Here is a 17659-nt window from a genome sequence, read left to right as displayed (position 1 = left end):
CTCAATGATTGGAATGAACATGAACGCCCCTAATATTTGTAGTTTGCAAGTCAAGAAGAAAACCCAACACTTTGTGATGACAGTTCACAGGCAAAAACTACTAAGTAGCATCATCTTAAAAAGGGAAAGTGTTTGTATTGTGTTCTGAAAAGTCTGTGTTCTGTAAGCTTCCCAAAGGAATCTACAGACAAAACAGGAAATGGATAGCAAAGAACTTGATGGCTCATTTTGCTAGACATTCCTTGACTATACAGGAATAATTTCAAATTGCAATGGTTTAACTTTATTTTCCATTATAAAAACAACTGCTTGAAGTATAATGGCCTAGGTCCAGCCTTCTTTGGGTGGAGTGGGAAGGAATGAAGAGTCTTGAGGCAACCTAAAGACTAACAAATTTACTATGGCATAAGATTTGTGGACTACATTATCATCTACATGATGAGGAATCTTTAGGAAGCAACTCTGCCCACTCAAGTCGCCAGAGTTCAGTCTGAAAATGACTTCACTGAACCTCTCCTCTAAGTGAGGTGTCATCTAATGGGGTTAGAAGTTCAAGTTGTCTGTACTATACTTAGTTCTCACAATTGTGCTATTATATTAATTAAACCAGCATCTTGTAAAATGGGCTGAGCATCTACCAACAAGGCCCAAGCCATTACTTTGGGACTCAGTGGCTTGGAATGCATTTGCAATTATGCTTAAAAGCTAAAAAAACATAGCTTGGCAGAAACCTTTGGTTCTGCATATAATTTGTACTGAAGAAACTGTTTTCGTTTTGCCTTTTCTTTTTATTAGTTTTTAAATTATTGGATGTTTCAGCTAGAGAGGGAATTGAGTTATGAAGTTCAGAACAGGAATGGATAAAGATATATTTCCTGTCCTGGAGAAAATTCTGACAGGAGGGGAATGAAAAGTTGCAGTTTGGGGATTTCAATGGCCCGATTCACATGTGATGCTAAGCCAAACCATGGCTTTGTGTGAATGAGCAGCTGTGACGGCTCCTGGAGAGGAGACTGGGTCCACTTTGCTCCTTGCTATTTTGCTGCTATGCTGAACTGAACCATTGTTTGTCTTACCATGTCATCCAAACCTGGGCTCATGATTTAACCCTCTCTAGGTAGGGCACAAGCTACAACCAAGGTTTGTCCTGTGGTTCATTATTTGTCTGCGAAAGCTAAACCACAAGACCAGGTTCAAATAAAATGTAGTTTAGCTCAGCACACCAGCAAAATGACTTGTGAAGGGGAAAAGTGACTTCCTCTTGAGAAGCCCACACATTTGCATGTTTGCACTAATCCATAGTTTGGCTTAGGTTTATGTGATAATGGCACTGTGAAATCAATGTGCCCTAGAAAAGAGAAGTGCCCTACCCTAGCAACAGTGGTGTAGCAGTGAAGGATCAAGGTGGGGAGTTGAAGAGGTCCACTGCTATTTCCTCCATGGAGGAAGGCACCACAAGTAAGAGAAAAGTTTTTGCGTTTCTCAAGCTTCATGGGCATTGCTCACCATCTTTCTTCTTTTAGATGAAACTGGCTTCTTACCATAATGCACACAAAATCTCATTTACATGGTTGAAAGGTTAAATATATGTTTTGTAAAAGCTGGCCTTCTAATTTGTTGCACTTGACCATGCAAAATAATTCAGAATGGCACATCTTCTCCCTGCCCCCTTGCATGTATGTTGTTGTGTATCACATTTCATCTGAAAATGAGGAAGAAAGCTGCCATTTGGCAAAACATGGAGCCTAGAGCTTGTTCTCTACAGCAGGGGTAGAAAACCTATGGCCTTCCAGATTTGGCTGGACTTCAAAACCCATCCGCCCTGACTATTGACCATGCTGGCTGTAGTTGATGCGAGGTGCAGTCCAGCAACACTGAGGGGCCCACAGGTTAGCTACCCCGGCTCTACATCACCATTGATGGAATTATCTTTTACTTTTATTTACCTTAAGTCTCTTTTAAGCAATAACATGACATTGCACTAGCCCTGTACAAAGAATCATAGAATTGTAGAGTTGGAAGGGACCCTGAGGACAATCTAGTCCAACCCCCCTGCAATGCAGGAAAATATGACATGTCTGTAGCCAATGCAGTGGGTCTGAAGCAGAGGTAGCCAGATGTTGCTGGACTTCAGTTCCCACCATCTCTGATCATTGTCATCCCCTTCTCTAATCAAATGACTGCACAATAGACAGGTGTAGAATTTCCTTTTCTGATGAATAGCTCAACCTGTCCATTGTACGTTTCTTGTAGTGCAATAACAATATACACATCATATGCACAGCATGAAACCAACCCTTGATGGTTTAAGCTCCACCTGAAGTCTGAAATGCTGCATGCCATTTAAAGTTGTACCATGAGCAGTCTGGTTCTTTGCTTCTTATTCAGCACATCAATTTTTGACCAGCTCTGCAAAGACAACAGAAGTAAAAAAAATTCATATGGCCATTGCCAAGCATTTGATCAAAGAGTTACAGATGTCTAGGGGTGGGAGGGAACTCATCAGGCTATCTATTCACTTATTCCCCCTGAGACTTGCCTCCACCTCTTCCAGGGTTAGCACATGAGCAATAACCTCAGGAGACAACCCTAGCAGTTTTGAGTGTAACCACTCTGCACCAGTTCTAAGACTTTTGGAAGGGGTTTGAGCTCAGGGGATCTCTGTGATCAATAGAAATTCTAGACTTGTCAGGATAAATCTGCCATCTTCCCCACCACCATGCCCCTAATCTCCAAGGCTGTAATTGAATCATTTAGCACAAGCCACAAACAAAAGAACAATTAACGTCTTGAGAACAGGAGGAGGGAAGCAGCTCTGAGCTACATATGCACTTATGTATGCAACAAAATATGAGGTTCTGGTCGAAAGCTGACTTCCGCACCAAGCATCAAAACACTTTCCAAACAAAACTCTATGGCAGCAAATGACATTGTTCAAACACTGGAAATGTGAGTAGAGCACAAAGCAAACTCATAAAAGAGCAAATTCATTTTCAGTGCCTACAAAAACACATGGAAATTGGTTTATGTTAGCTGTGCTTTACTGGACAGTTCAAATCTGTGTCTGAGAGAAAGACATTGAACAGATGAAGATGTAAAACCACAGCCTTGCAACTCGTCATTTCTACACCTGGGGCAGACTGCCAGTTCTCTCCTTATGCCCCCAGCCCAGGGCAACATGCCACAGAAATTCAGAAGGTCTATCCTCCTGTCTTCTGTAAGGTTTGATGTAATCAGGAGCTGCCCCAGAACTGGCTGCCGTAAGGAGTAACTGGTAAGATATGGCTAAGAAGTGGACTGATAATTTGGTTGGGGGACTGAAGAATACAGAAGTGCCGGTATATATAGGATGGGGAGCAGAGTTACTCATTCCACTCATTTATTATCCTTGTGACAAATCCAGAATTCTCTTGACTCAATCTTTTGGAATTTTCATTATGCTATTACATTAGTTCAGTAGGTTAGCTCTGTGAATTAAATAATAATAATTTTTTTTAGCTCTCTGTTCTAATATTTTGGTGCTGCAATGTTTTAATTTATTGATTCCATTTTTATTTTATTTTGCTGCTTTGAAATGATCCCAATTCAACACCCTTCACTCTCTAGCTTCCCCTTGAAAATGTTCCATGCACAGCAATTAGACTTAAAAACAGGAAGGCCGTTTTCAAGACTAATTGGGGCACTGGGTCGGGGTTGCGCCAAAGACTATTTTCCACAAATGTTCACACCACATGGAGGTGATAGTTGAGCCATCCCTGAAAATTTACTCATAATGGGATGGTGTTTTCAAGCCTAATTGCTGGAGTGGTGGGAAGCTGGTGAGGAGGACGCCCAGGTTGCATATGGCCATGGTCCACCAACTCCCATCCCTCTACGTACTATCATAATTGTGGTTGTTATTTTATTTTATTTTATTTTATTTTTTGGCACACACCTTGTTGTTACTTGCTGCCTGCCTGCCTGATTGATTGATTGATTGATTGAATAAACTTCTCCAGTTTTCTCCTCCCCCTTGAGAAGTATTTAATTTGTCTTTGCAAGTAGCTTGTTAGGCTACAGTTACTTTTTTCTTTCTGGCAGATATCCTTGCTTTTAAGAGCTGTTTGATAGAAAGAAATTCAAATAGCACAGCTTCTCCCCAAATGCAGAGGCAATGATGGGAATTGGAAAAAGTATTTCATTTGCTGGTTTGAAAGGGAAATGCTTCACCTGTTGGGTCCTAGCCGATCAAAGAAACAAAAGGTACGCTGTTCAGGAGATCTGTTATAACTGAGGACAATAACATTTCTTGGGATAGGCTGTAATTCAGTGGTTGAATGCATACTTTGCATGCAAAAGGTCCCAGGTTCACCTTCCAGTATCTCCTGGTAAGGCTCAGCCTGAAATCTTGAAGAGCTAGTGCCCAGTTAGCATTGGCATGTTGAGCTAGATGGAACAACGCTCTCACTTTGCACATGGTATTCCTAAGAGAATACAAATTGTCTCTGTGTGTTTGAGAGTCACAGCAATCTTTCAATCCTGCTATAAAGAGTTTCTGCTTAAAGCAGAGGGAAAAATAAAGCAACATTTAATGAAGTTCATAGCACCCTCTACTGGGAAAAGTAAGAAGCAAGTAAACTCAGACAAAGCTGCCTGAAACCACTACCTTATGTTAATCGACAGAACGGAAATAAACGTATTTTCATAAGGCTGGTGCTCATTCAGGGTTCTAATATGCAGCTGCCATTCAGTTTTTCCGTGTAATTCTGGTTAATTGCGTTGCTAAACAACTTGATTTTATTCATTTATAGGAACCATTTTTTTTGCATTGAAACGCTGCCGCATTGTAACTGTACCAATGAAACAGCAAAACGTAACTGCCACCGTTAAGGGAGGGAGATCACCCCGTGGAAGAAGCTTTCCATGCACACAGCCTATATTGATATGAATATGGGTGCAAATCTTCATCTGCATTGTAATTACGTATCCAGGATGCACCTTCTGGAAGCACCAGCAGGTGAGCTGAAGTTAAAATATGGCTCTTTTATTATTGAAGTGGCAGGAGAAGAACATTGCTTTAATTGTGTACTGTATCTAGTGATCGAAAATAACTTTTATTCTAGTTATATGCCTGCCATCACTAATTAATACACCAGGCACCAGAGCAGACCATGCAACAGAATGTTGTAGGCCCATAATAGCAGACTCTATAAAATATGTACAGTGGAATATAATCCAGGTGTTTTCCAGATCAACAATACCTTGTCCAGTTTCTGGCTGAATCAAATAATATGTACATTAAATGAAAGCATGCTCTCTCTATGCAGTGGCCTTTCTTCCTGAGAGCAATTCTGTTTATTCTACACCAGAAAAGACATCTCATTTATGTTCGTAATCAGCAGGGCCCCTGTCAGCTGCAACCCTAGTAATCTGTCCATGCCCAGAACCTGTTTTGTCAATGTTTTCTACAATGCTTTGTGCTATACTAAGATCAGAGTCAGACAGAAAGCCTGAAGACTGTTAGGAAATTTAACAAAATGTAAAAGTCAATTGAAGGTAACGATTTTTGAGGGGAACATGTAGAATTACTAATATTACTAGGGATGAAGAAGAAATTAATTTTTGTTTGCATTTTAATGCAAACCAACTTAATTTGCAGTTCTCAAAACATGTGAACCAAAACACAGATCTAACATCTGAAATTTTTAACAAGAATAGGAGTCACATTCCAATTTCCTTTACTGCCTCCCTCTTAAAATGTTAGAATCTAAATGATTTTCAAGCAGAACATCAGATCACAAATGCATCTATCCTTGGGACATAAACAATTCAGCCAGAAGCTAGTGCTTCTCCTGGAATTAAGATTAGGTAATGCATTGCAAGCACTCCAGTTTGATGTCCTGCGGTATATAAATACTAGCTAATTGTAAATGCTTTGCGAAACAAATCCGAATGTGCGCCATACGTACATGTCATCATAAAGCAACATGCAGTTATATTACACATGTTTTTCATGCACTAACATTGTTATCAAAATAAACACCAGCGCATAGAGACGTAAAAGTATAATAACGGATGATGAAAAAGAGGAACATTTCCTTTGTTTTGTAAATATATTTGCAATCCTTGAAAAGATCTGATGAATTTAAAATGGTCTAAATAATTTATATTCCCCCCCCCCACTGAAGAAACTACTAGTTTAGCCATTATCATTCTTTAACATCTCTCTTGCTCTTCATTTATCTCTGTGTGTGAGAGCAAGATGAAAAGATTCTGATACTGTACAAATAAGTAGATCTTTTACTTTTGGTTTCATCCCTTATCTTCTCAGTGTGCTTGTAATAATCTGCCTCCTTGCCAGAACCATCTTGTAAATGAGATTCATATCTCAAGGGTTTAACTCAGTTAAATAAACTGAAATCAATAAAAGACATCTTCAGATATTCCACATGTAAGAATGATTACTACGTTAACATGCTACTGTTGCTACTGTTACCTCGCCTTATAGACGCATTAGCTCCTCTCTTTCCCCCCAAGTTATGCTACACTGTATATCTAAGATAAGAGAATGGGGCGTCTGGAGTCTGTTCAGTGTTATCATAGAACATAAAAGTGACTTTTTTATTGAAGAGCTCCACAAGTCCTTTTGCAGTCTTGCAGTTTTTATTGAAATTAATTCAGAGACCAAGAAAAAGGAAAAGGAAAAAAAAACCCTGATAGAGATAAACGTTGAACTGAAAACAAAATATGTCACGAGGTTATTCTCCCACAGCCTGCTGCTAATCCCCAAAATCATTTGTCATACAGTCCTGTGTAGCATTTCATTACCATTGAAACTCAGAGATTATAGGGCTCTTTGAAACTTGTGCCGAAAAAGAAACTAGTGCAGGCTTTTTATCACGTCGCACTGTTGTGTCCGTCAACGTTACGATGATCTCATTCCTTTCTCACTGCAAGTCCCGGAGTACCACAGGTGAGCTAAATATAAGGCTGAGGGGATTTCTTGGATTTTCTGTCTAAAGGTGTCAGCTTTTAAAAGCAGTATTTACAGATCTGAAGCTCAAGGTTGCTGATACTGCTGCACAATACAGTTAAGTTTTTAGGGAAAGATAATTTAGTTTTAAAGGTAAAGGGACCCCTGACCATTAGGTCCAATCGTGATCGACTCTGGGGTTGCGGCGCTCATCTCGCGTTATTGGCTGAGGGAGCCGGTGTACAGCTTCCAGGTCATGTGGCCAGCATGACAAAGCCACTTCTGGCAAACCAGAGCAGCACACAGAAACGCCGTTTACCTTCCTGCCAGAGTGGTACCTATTTATCTACTTGCACTTTGACGTGCTTTTGAACTGCTAGGTTGGCAGGAGCTGGGACTGAGCAACGGGAGCTCACCCCGTCTCAGGGATTCAAACCGCCGACCTTCTGATCGGCAAGCCCTAGGTTCTGTGGTTTAACCCACAGCGCCACCCGCATCCCTATTTAGTCTTACTTCTCGCCATCTCCATTCCCTGCCCACAACTTTCTTGTACACACCAGACTTGTAAACACGCCCTCATGAAAAATTTCTCAAATTTCTCCTAATATACACGTTTTATATGCAGTTTTGACTAATATACACATTTTGGCAAGGAATTTTCCCCACTATAATGCATTTTGTATGTTATTCTCACTAATATTTGTTGCTTTTATGCACAGTTGCCCCTACAATATGTGTTTTTCTATATATTATTAGGCTGAGGAATGGCACCACAAAATTCAGAGAAATGTGAATTTTGAAGGACATCTGCTTTCCAGTCTGCATATTGGTTTGACAAGTGTAATTTGTCATTAAAAAGCAAGCAAAATCACATTTCTCTTACATTCCTAGCTGCAATCCGCAGCCCACTTGTCTGACTCAATTCCAGAAAATTCACAAAGACTTTAGTGAAATGGCTAGGAAACACAAGTAAGCAGCTGACGGATTGCATTTTACAATATGGTTGATAGCTGAGAAAGCAAAGAAAGAACAATGCTTGATAACATACGGTTTAATAATACGAGCCTAGGAGGCAGACATTTAGACATTGTCTAAAGATGTTCTTTTGAGCTCTTGCTCAAAGGGAAGAGTCATCCAAGAAGAACAATAAAGCTGAATTAAGAAGCAATATACTGGAGACTGCATACAGCTGGTAATGAATTACAGGTATTAATGTAAAAGCTATTTTACATGCCACAACTTTGCTTTATCACCTGGCATTTCTGGTAGGCATTTAGACTAAGTGTATTCTTCCAGTAAATTCACACCCATTTGACCAAAAGATAAAGAAATGAGAACATGGACTTTTTTCACACCCAGCAGATGGTAAAGTACAAATCCATTTGTGGACTCCAAGCATTACTAATAATAATAAAAGCTGCATATTAAGAAGCCCTGGGTCCCACTTACAAGGGTGGAGTAGGGGAACTTTGTGTCTATCCTGCAGAAGGCAGAGGGACCAACCTGAATCTTCTCCTGTGTTTGGCCAGTGGCTAGTAGCCACCCAACGTAATATAGGTCAGAACCAGCTGTGAGGCTGTGTCAGCTGATTTCTGGAGATGGAACCTTGGGGCGGACCTGGGAGGAAATCTTCCTCACTAGTCCATTCCTAGGGCATGAATCAGAGGTCCATCTGCAGCTTTGACCACTGTCGTCATGGACTTCCGCACCCTAATGTTAGTGCCTTGTTATGGACAGAGGTTAGGTGCTGGTTGATGAGACTGAGAAAGAACTATTGTATACCCACGTTCATGACTGGTCCCCACAATGGGAGGAAGAAGTGAGAGTTGCCTTCTTTGTAGCAACATAACTGTTGTCATAGGATGGACCCAAATTATCGGGTTGCAATGTAGTGGGCCCAAGATTCCTGCCACTCCCAACAATGTTATCTTAAAAAGTGGGGCAGGACAGTGGGAGTAGGCTGTGGTCAAGTTGCCTGGTGACTGGATCTATACCCTATGGGCACACCAAACTCCATGACTAATGGAAGTTGTGGGCATTTATAACATGCTTCAGCCTGCACGTAATTATTGTTCCCTCTCCCTACCCCTCTCCAAGCTGCCGGCACAACATTCATTTATTTCATAAAATGTATGCACAAGCTTGATTGTAAAAATTTTTTAATTCAAAGCAATTTACAAAAAGGAATAAAACAATGAAAATATCAATAAAAATAGATTTTAAAACTATTTAAAACATTCAAAAATAATAAAAATCAACGATAAGCTAAAAACCAAATTAAAACACATGAGAACATCATATAGCCTTATTCATCCTCACAGTGATCCTGTTCAGTAGGTCAGGATCATTCCCATTTAAAAAACAGATAAATGATAGGGAGGGAGTATGAATTGTCCAGACTGCTCATTGCATCCTCAGGTAAATTCAAATTTATGAACCTGGTCATCAAAATCCAATTGGACTGTGAAAAGCATCAGTCTCCAGAAGGCCTATTGTCTGAATTCTCTTGTACATTTTTGGGGTGGGGAGTGGGGGTAAAGTTTATTTCTTGTCTTTCATGCTCAGCTGCCGCATTCCCCCTTTCTTGTCTATCACCCACTGTCTTCTGTCCCGTCACCACACATACAGCTGCTGAGCCTTAAATCTCCACAGCTGACTTCACATAATGGCCTTCCATGCCTACTTTGCAAGTCCTTGGCTCCTTTAAAATGCCACTGGGAGTGAATGATGGATATCCAGCCCTGACAGGTTTTGTTTTCCCCAGCCCCTGCTCTCCAAGTAATTTTTAACACCAAAACGGTTTCTACGGTTATAACTCACCACTTGTCAATGACTTTTAACATTATACTCTTAGTATCCTTGGAACCACGTGGCCAGATGAACATTCTAACATAAATATTGCTAGTCTGCCCTGCATTACAAGTCAGGATTAGATCAACAACAATAACAAAAGTAAAGGGGGAGGGACATTGATCATGTATAGGTCTTGGGGTGAAATATAACAATAATTTCCAACAGAATATTAAAATACAATAATAAAATGAAAGAATGGAAGCTGGCAATCAGCAGAGTGTCACAGCTAACAGCTAACATTGCAAGAGCCTGAAGTTTCAAATAGCTTTGGAAAGGGCCCTCCTAGGCTCCTCCAGATCAACATGTTTATTGCACTTGCATCCTGAGTCACTTGCAAAATGATTACACTGGGGTTATACACTGACCACTCATTACTGAATGGTCATTCTGATTTGCTTGTGGGGAGGTTATACAACATTCAGTTCATCAAATTATACATTCAGTTCATCAAACTTGATGGTCTCGCTGTTGAACAATAACTTATCCCACACTTTTTCATGTGTTTCCCCACTTTCCTAATTGCAATTAAATCCCTCTGACAAAACATTAGATCCTTTCCAGAAACTAGCTTCAACACCTCTTTCCCTGTCTTGCAGACTACAAGACAGATTACATAAGATTAATTGCATACACAGAAAACAGCAATAAATATAATTATCTTATGGGAAAGATGCTGCAATGATTGCATCCAAACTGCATACTCACAAATCAGATCACCTTTATATGCTCATGCCATTTGGCAGTGCACACTTTATTTAAATTTCATTGTATACTTATTATTGTTTTTGTTTCATTTATGTCAACATAAATTTCATTCACTTTGTTGCAACTGTTAAAGTGAATTATGTAAGTTTTTTGGTGTTGTATGTATGTTAAGCATGGCTTACATGTATGTATGCCATCTTGAGCATGGCTTAACTATGGAGATGCATCTTACAAATAAATGATGATGATATCTTAAACTAATTTGTGTACTTTGCTTAAGCAAATATTAACAGACAATAGAGATGACGTAACAGCGCAATTAAACTTGCTGAATTCACACACAGACACAAAAATCCTGAATGTGCTTTTGGGGGGGGGCGGGCTAGAGTAGTAAAATAGTCACACATTTCCTTTGTAGGATGAGAGCCCATGTATGGAGGTGTTGCTGCTTCATCATCTGTCTAGCCTGTTGAGAAATTGGCCTTCATGTATGTACAAGCTCTGTGTGCTAGTACCCAGAAAAAGATAGGATGAATAAAATACATGAAACAGGAACAAAGTGTGCGAACAAGTGGGAAGATGTGCTTCTACTTATTTGCAAAACAAGGACTGTTGCAATTCTTGCAGTTTACTCTGACACACAGTTCCCTGCCAATCAGGGAGGCAGGGGGAATGCCTTTATTATTTACAGTCTGCTGTTAAGGCTGTCATGGAGCTTGATTGCAGGGGTATTGTTGCTGGCCAGCCTCCCTGCTCTAGCTGGTACCAGGCACCCTAAGCTACTCCCATCAAACACTGACTCACTGATACTGTGAGCAATGCAATGCACCTTTTGGGAGGCTACTCTTACATACAATAAAGGTTTATGGTCAGCTGGAAGTAGACACACATGGGTGGGGCCATTCAAGCACTCTGCAATGTTTAACTCAACAAATACTGAAATCTCAGAAGCGATGAAGCTTAAAGACCATCGTATTTCCTTAACAGACACAAAATCACGAGTAAAGGACATCCTGTGGACTGCCACTGATAATAGGATTCCCAGAGCTGCTCCTCCTCCTCCTTCTCTCTCCCCTAGTAATGTATAATAAAAGAAAATCTAGGAGACCCTTTCAGACCTTTCCAACCATGTTGACTAAGCACAGGGAGGCAGGTGAGAGATTGTATTGACTGGCCCCACCTCTGTATGTTCAGCTGAAGGACTGAGGGGGCCCAGACGGTGAGGGTAGAATGAGTTGTCATGGTTCTGTTCCCACCCCAACCCCACTCCCCATGCATTCAGTCAGCCAATATTTTCTCAGCACCCAAACAAACTACAGCTCCCAAAATTATTTGGGGGGAAGCCATGACTGTTTAAAGTGGTTGTTGGCATCCATCTCAGTAGACAATGGAGGAATGTGCCTAGGCGTTTCTTCTCTCTGCGTTCCTCCCAGCAGTCATTCCTCCTCTGGTCACTGCTATGGATACATGACCTGACTGTCTCCAAGCACTGCGGTCGTTTGCAAGGGATTCCCACCTGGCAAAGGGCTGATGTCTCATTTACAGACATTTTTGTAATACAGAGTTGGTCTGTCAATGGGCTTGGTGCCTGAAGCCAGCTCCCCTTGGGGATCCTGCCATCTGCCATTCTGTAGACATGACCAAGCCAGTATAGACATTGCTGAATGCAAACACGCCGGGAATGTGAGCTTGGGTGAGCTTATCTTTGTTTCAGACTCTGTCCTGCCATGTGGTGTCCAAAATCTTCCTGATGCGGCGCATGTGGAAGGCGTTGAGTTGTCACTCCTGGTAGTTGTAAGTTGTGCATGACTCACTTCCATAAAGTAGTGTGCTCAGCACCCGAGCCTGGTAGACCTTCATCTTAGTATTGGACATTAGCATCCTGTTCTCCCATATCTTTTTGGAGAGGCAAGTGGCATAGTCCTGTAAATGTATGGTGTGAATGTGGTCTCTTCCCCACCACACTAACACAACTTCAAAGGAGCAATCCTCACACCTCTCACTCCTAGGGTGGAGGCAGGGGAAGTTGTATTGCATGAGTGAATCTCTACTCTCACAGCATTGGACTTCATCTTAAGCATTTTACTTCAAACCAAATTTCATTGAACATGGTGGAGTTACCTCCTAAGCAAACACAATTATGACTGCAATAACTCTGGGGTGCATTCAAATAGTTAGCTTGGGGGACAACGACGACAAGCTGGTACTGGGGCTCCCTTCAGCCTGAAAACAAGATCTAGCATCATTATAAATGCTACCATTTGCTACCATTGCCAGATTTAAGGAAAGAGTCATTTTCTTTAACTATACAGTGGTACATTGGGTTAAGAACTTAATTCGTTCTGGAGGTCCATTCTTAACCTGAAACTGTTCTTAACCTGAGGTACCATTTTAGCTAATGGGGCCTCCCACTGCTGCCGCCGCACCGCCGCCGCACGATTTCTGTTCTCATCCTGAAGCAAAGTTCTTAACCTGAGGTACTATTTCTGAGTTAGCAGAGTCTGTAACCTGAAGTGTCTGTAACCCGAGGTACCACTGTACATTGGCTGTCTAGCTAACTCCAGCAATGAGTTCCCTGAAAATAACAGAGGTCTGGCGGGGGGTGGGGTGGTCAGGGATTCTGGTTCTGATGGCTGCTACAAATGTGAATCAAGCATAAGTTTTAGAAATGTCTTCTGTACCTTTGCCTGTGCTCATTCTGAACTGGATTTATTATGCATAGCCTTCAAAATTCTGTGCTAAGCCCTCTGGCACCAGAGAACCTAGGCTGTCGCCCTACAAAGCACCCCAGCTCCTAAATTTGTGAGGGACATAATCCATTAAGTCTTGAGTTTAAAAATTCCACAATTATATGGATCTAGGAAGAATTTTACTATCCTTTCAACAGACCTTTGGGAGAGGCTATAACATTGTCTATTATCAAGAGAATAGAGGCTGAGACAATTCCAACACCACAAGACTATTCATATAAATCCAATTGCACTTCACATAATTGCTTGAGACCACTTACTTTCTCCTCAGTTAAAATGAAAACCTCATAATATACACATTAGGGCTTCTTTTATACATCCATGGACAATTGGGGCGAGTTATTGCTGACCCAATCAAACTACTGTTCCAATGGAAGAGCTTTCATGGGTTACACTGTTTTCTAACAACTGACAAAGTGCAAGGTACCCCCAACTAATTGCTGAAAGGATGTGGAAAACATAGCAAGCTTTTATAGGAGCCAAGGCGTATTGTTGTATTTTTAATATTTAGTTGGAAGCCGCCCAGAGTGGCTAGGGAAACCCAGCCAGATGGGCGGGTTACAAATAAATAAATAAACAAATAAATATTACATTATATTATTATTATTATTATTATTATTATTATTATTATTATTATTATTGTCATACTGGTGCAAGAGAGCATCCTTTTCTGGTGGCACCGAACTCTCCATGACATCCCTCTGGTCCTCACTTGAATACCTGAGGTATAAAATCATTCTGGTACTGAGACAGACTACAATGGACTGTTGGTAAAGCTAGATTTGTATGGCACCTGGGCCGTGGAACCTTCTCCTTAGAGAGCTTTGGCAAGCTCCTCCGGCAGTTTTTGGGGAAATGGTAGATATGTTGATTGTTATTCCACCAGTTGTTTGGTTTGGTTTTGAATCTCTCTCTGCTGTTTTGAATGGCTACTTACAGGTAGGTAGCCGTGTTGGTCTGACGTAGTCGAAACAAAATAAAAAAAAATCCTTCCAGTAGCACCTTAGAGACCACCTTAGTTGGTCTCTAAGGTGCTACTGGAAGGAATTTTTTTATTGAATGACTATGTTATATTTTATTGTCTGTTTGTATGCTTTTCTGGATGTAAGCCCTATTAGGGCCCCATCTGAGGTAGAAAGAATGCATGTGTGTTTCTTACAGATTTCTTATACAGTAGTACATCTTTTGAGCAGCAGCTTTTGTATGTTCAGAAAGAGAGGCTCAATGTAGGCTTTAAATGGCAGGAAAGCCTAAAAACCAAAATTGCCCCTACTCCCTGGTTCATAAAAATAGCCTGCAGATTTTCCCCGCTCAGTTTAGGTGTGGCTTGTCTGCAACTCAGGGGATGAAAAAACACAGGTGACAACAATTGTAGCATGGGGCTATTGTATTTGAACATGTTACGCTGGCCCAGTTGTTAACACTGAAGGAAGTTCTATACAAACAGAGGAAGCACAATTCTTTCAGAGAAGAAATTAGTAGCCGAATTGCCGCACTCTGGGCACCGATGCCTGCTTAGATAAAACCTGGGAAAAGGCTTGGGGTTCTTACTCTTTATTGTTGCAGCCTGGGATTTAACTTGTATGTCTGAACTATGTACATATTTCATTGACTTAGGTGGGGCTCCACTCGTGCCTTCCCACTCAGGGCTGCTGATGTTTATAGTAACAGGTTAGACTTAATTTATGCCAAAACATTCTTGTTTCTTAAAATGCTTGGAGCAACCTGACCTCCTTCTCCCTCTCCATTGTTATTTTGTCTACTGGATTTGAGGAAGAAGGAAGTGGTAAATTACTAAAGAAAATACCACTTGTCTTGACAGGACGTGTTACTTTGAACTTGGGTGATATTAACCAATCAATCAGATTTACTGATATGCTGAACGTTGTGCCTGTTTTATGGTCTGCTGAGGAGTTGAACTCAAGGATTCCGACATGTGGAACTGTAGCCAAAGGTATAATACAGTACATTTGCTCCAACTGAAGCCCATATACAATGACTTCTATAATATTTAATGGGAAGAAAATGTCTTTATCATACAGTTAAGGTTAGTACTATTCAAATAACAGACAGCGCAAGATTTTTCATATGGTCTTCTTTGGTAGGCTCAAGAATGCAACTTTGTGCTATGGAACTTCAGTTGCCGAGTCAGGGTGGACTGAACAGTGGATGTCAAACTGTAAGAGGGATTTGAATGTACACCCAAATATATTGCAAAATTTGTAACATCCATGGGGAAATACTACTTTATCTATGGCAAATAATGCCTGTTATAAATAAGCATGAAAACATTTTTAAATGACTCTTGAGAGCCACTGTGGTATAGTAGTTAAGAGTGTTGGCCTAGGGCCCTAGAGACCAGAGTTCAAATCACTGCTCAGCCATGAAGCTCACTGGGTGACCTTGGGCTGCCCACCATCTTTCAACCTAACTTATTTCACAGAATAAAATGGGGAGGGGGGAGAACCATGAATGCCATATTGAGCTCCTTGGAGGAAATTTTGGATATTGCAGTAGTAGTAGTAGTAATGGAGATTCATTGTGATCATATTATTATACAAACCCATAACTTGCTGCATCAGCAAATGTTATACCAGTATGCTATTTACCAAAAATTACAATGTATGCCTAAGATTCCCACTAGTTAATTTTACTGACACACTTTTGTATTCAAAGTCTTAGTGACAGTAGAACATTTTTTTAGCTTTGCAATATCATTTGTGTTGCAGTATATTTATGACTTAAGTGTTTGCCAGAGATTGTCACCTAGGCACCTTTTTTTCCTGAAAAACAAAAAGCAAAAACCACTGGGTATAGTGAGCACATTAGAAGGAAAGACTTACTATGACTGACTAGTGCAGGCATCCCCAAACTGCGGCCCTCCAGATGTTTTTGCCTACAACTCCCATGATCCCTAGCTAAGAGGACCAGTGGTCAGGGATGATGGGAATTGTAGTTCAAAACATCTGGAGGGCCGAAGTTTGGGGATGCCTGGACTAGTGGGAGAGAACATTTATTAGTTTTGCCATGTTTCTTGAAGTCCATTGTAGCACTACTAAGATTATCATAACAAAACCAGCAATATGTCACTAGAGGGTGCTAGAAGCATTCATTTGAATTACATACTACATACAGAGAGAGGTTGGAAAAGATGTCGTTTTTAAAGAGCTTTAAGAGGCAGTTATTTAAGGGCTTTCATTTAACCTCCTTCCGCAGGGCCTGTAAGATTTAGGCCTTTAATTTGAACTCAGCTTGATCTTTTATTTCCCTTCTCTTCCCCCCTCCCCCCTTTTATGAAGATTACCCGCTCTGGGACCGCACAACTAATTCTCCCCTGGCCTCCTTGCTGGCCCAAGTAAGTCAAATTTAGCTAGCTAGCCCTGGTGACTATCAAATTGATTCTTGAACTTGAATTTTATTGTTATTCATGCTTTTATACTGTATTTTATGCTGCTTTTATGTTGTATTACAATTGTTTCAAATTTGTTGTTAGCTGGCCTGAGCCCGGGCTTTTGAACCGGGAAGGGTGGAGTATAAATAAAAATTTATTATTATTATTAAAGGAAATTTCTATTCTGATAAGTAGGAACACTTTTTTTACTAGGACTATAAAGAGCATAGCGAGGAGCCTAAACTTTGTTTCAAATTGCTCCAGAACATAGGGTGGCTAGCTCATTCTATAAAGACAAACTCTAGAAGAGTAGCAATGTTGGGTTGTTTGAAAACTGAAGAGATTGTCCTCTGACACCTTAGAGATGCTTGTTTATTGCAACATGATCTTCTGGATTGCCAGAAGCTATGTAAGAGGAAGTGACTTGCCAGAATTGATATGAGACATGTTTAGTAAAATCCTTTTTTTTCTGGATATGGCATCATCTCCAGGGCCTTTTATCTTTGACCTGGCTGGCATGAGCAATATGAAAATGTAAATGATACTAGCTGCCTGGTTCAAATGTCAGAGCTGTGGATTTAAATATTATTTCCCCAACCCTGAAGGGGCAAACAATCGCTGGGGGGGGGGTTGATTTAAAGCACAGTGAGAAACCCGTAAGAATTATCCTTCAGGGCTATGGTCCCAATCCACTTTGGAAAGAGAGCAAGGTTCCTTTTAAAATAATGCAGAGGGAGGAAGAATCAGACAAGGGAAATATGATCAGATGTCTCCAACATCACATCTAGTTTGGCCTTTAGCACAACAGGCAATGGAATTCTCAGAAGTAAGGACCTTCCAGTTCAATGAAACTTTCTCCCCATAAAGTGTTATAGGATTGCATCTTTATTTGGAACGTGGATCAGGCATTCAGATTTTATGACAATAAGGAAATCAAGAATGCCCCTGTTATGAAAAATGTACCCCAAAATGTGTTGCCTTTTAAGGACAGATGCAGGTCGGAAGCTC

The sequence above is a fragment of the Zootoca vivipara genome, chromosome 8, assembly GCF_963506605.1.
Source record: "Zootoca vivipara chromosome 8, rZooViv1.1, whole genome shotgun sequence".
Classification (NCBI taxonomy): domain Eukaryota; kingdom Metazoa; phylum Chordata; class Lepidosauria; order Squamata; family Lacertidae; genus Zootoca; species Zootoca vivipara.
The sequence above is the reverse complement of the archived record's forward strand: the minus strand, read 5'-3'. Positions refer to the sequence as shown.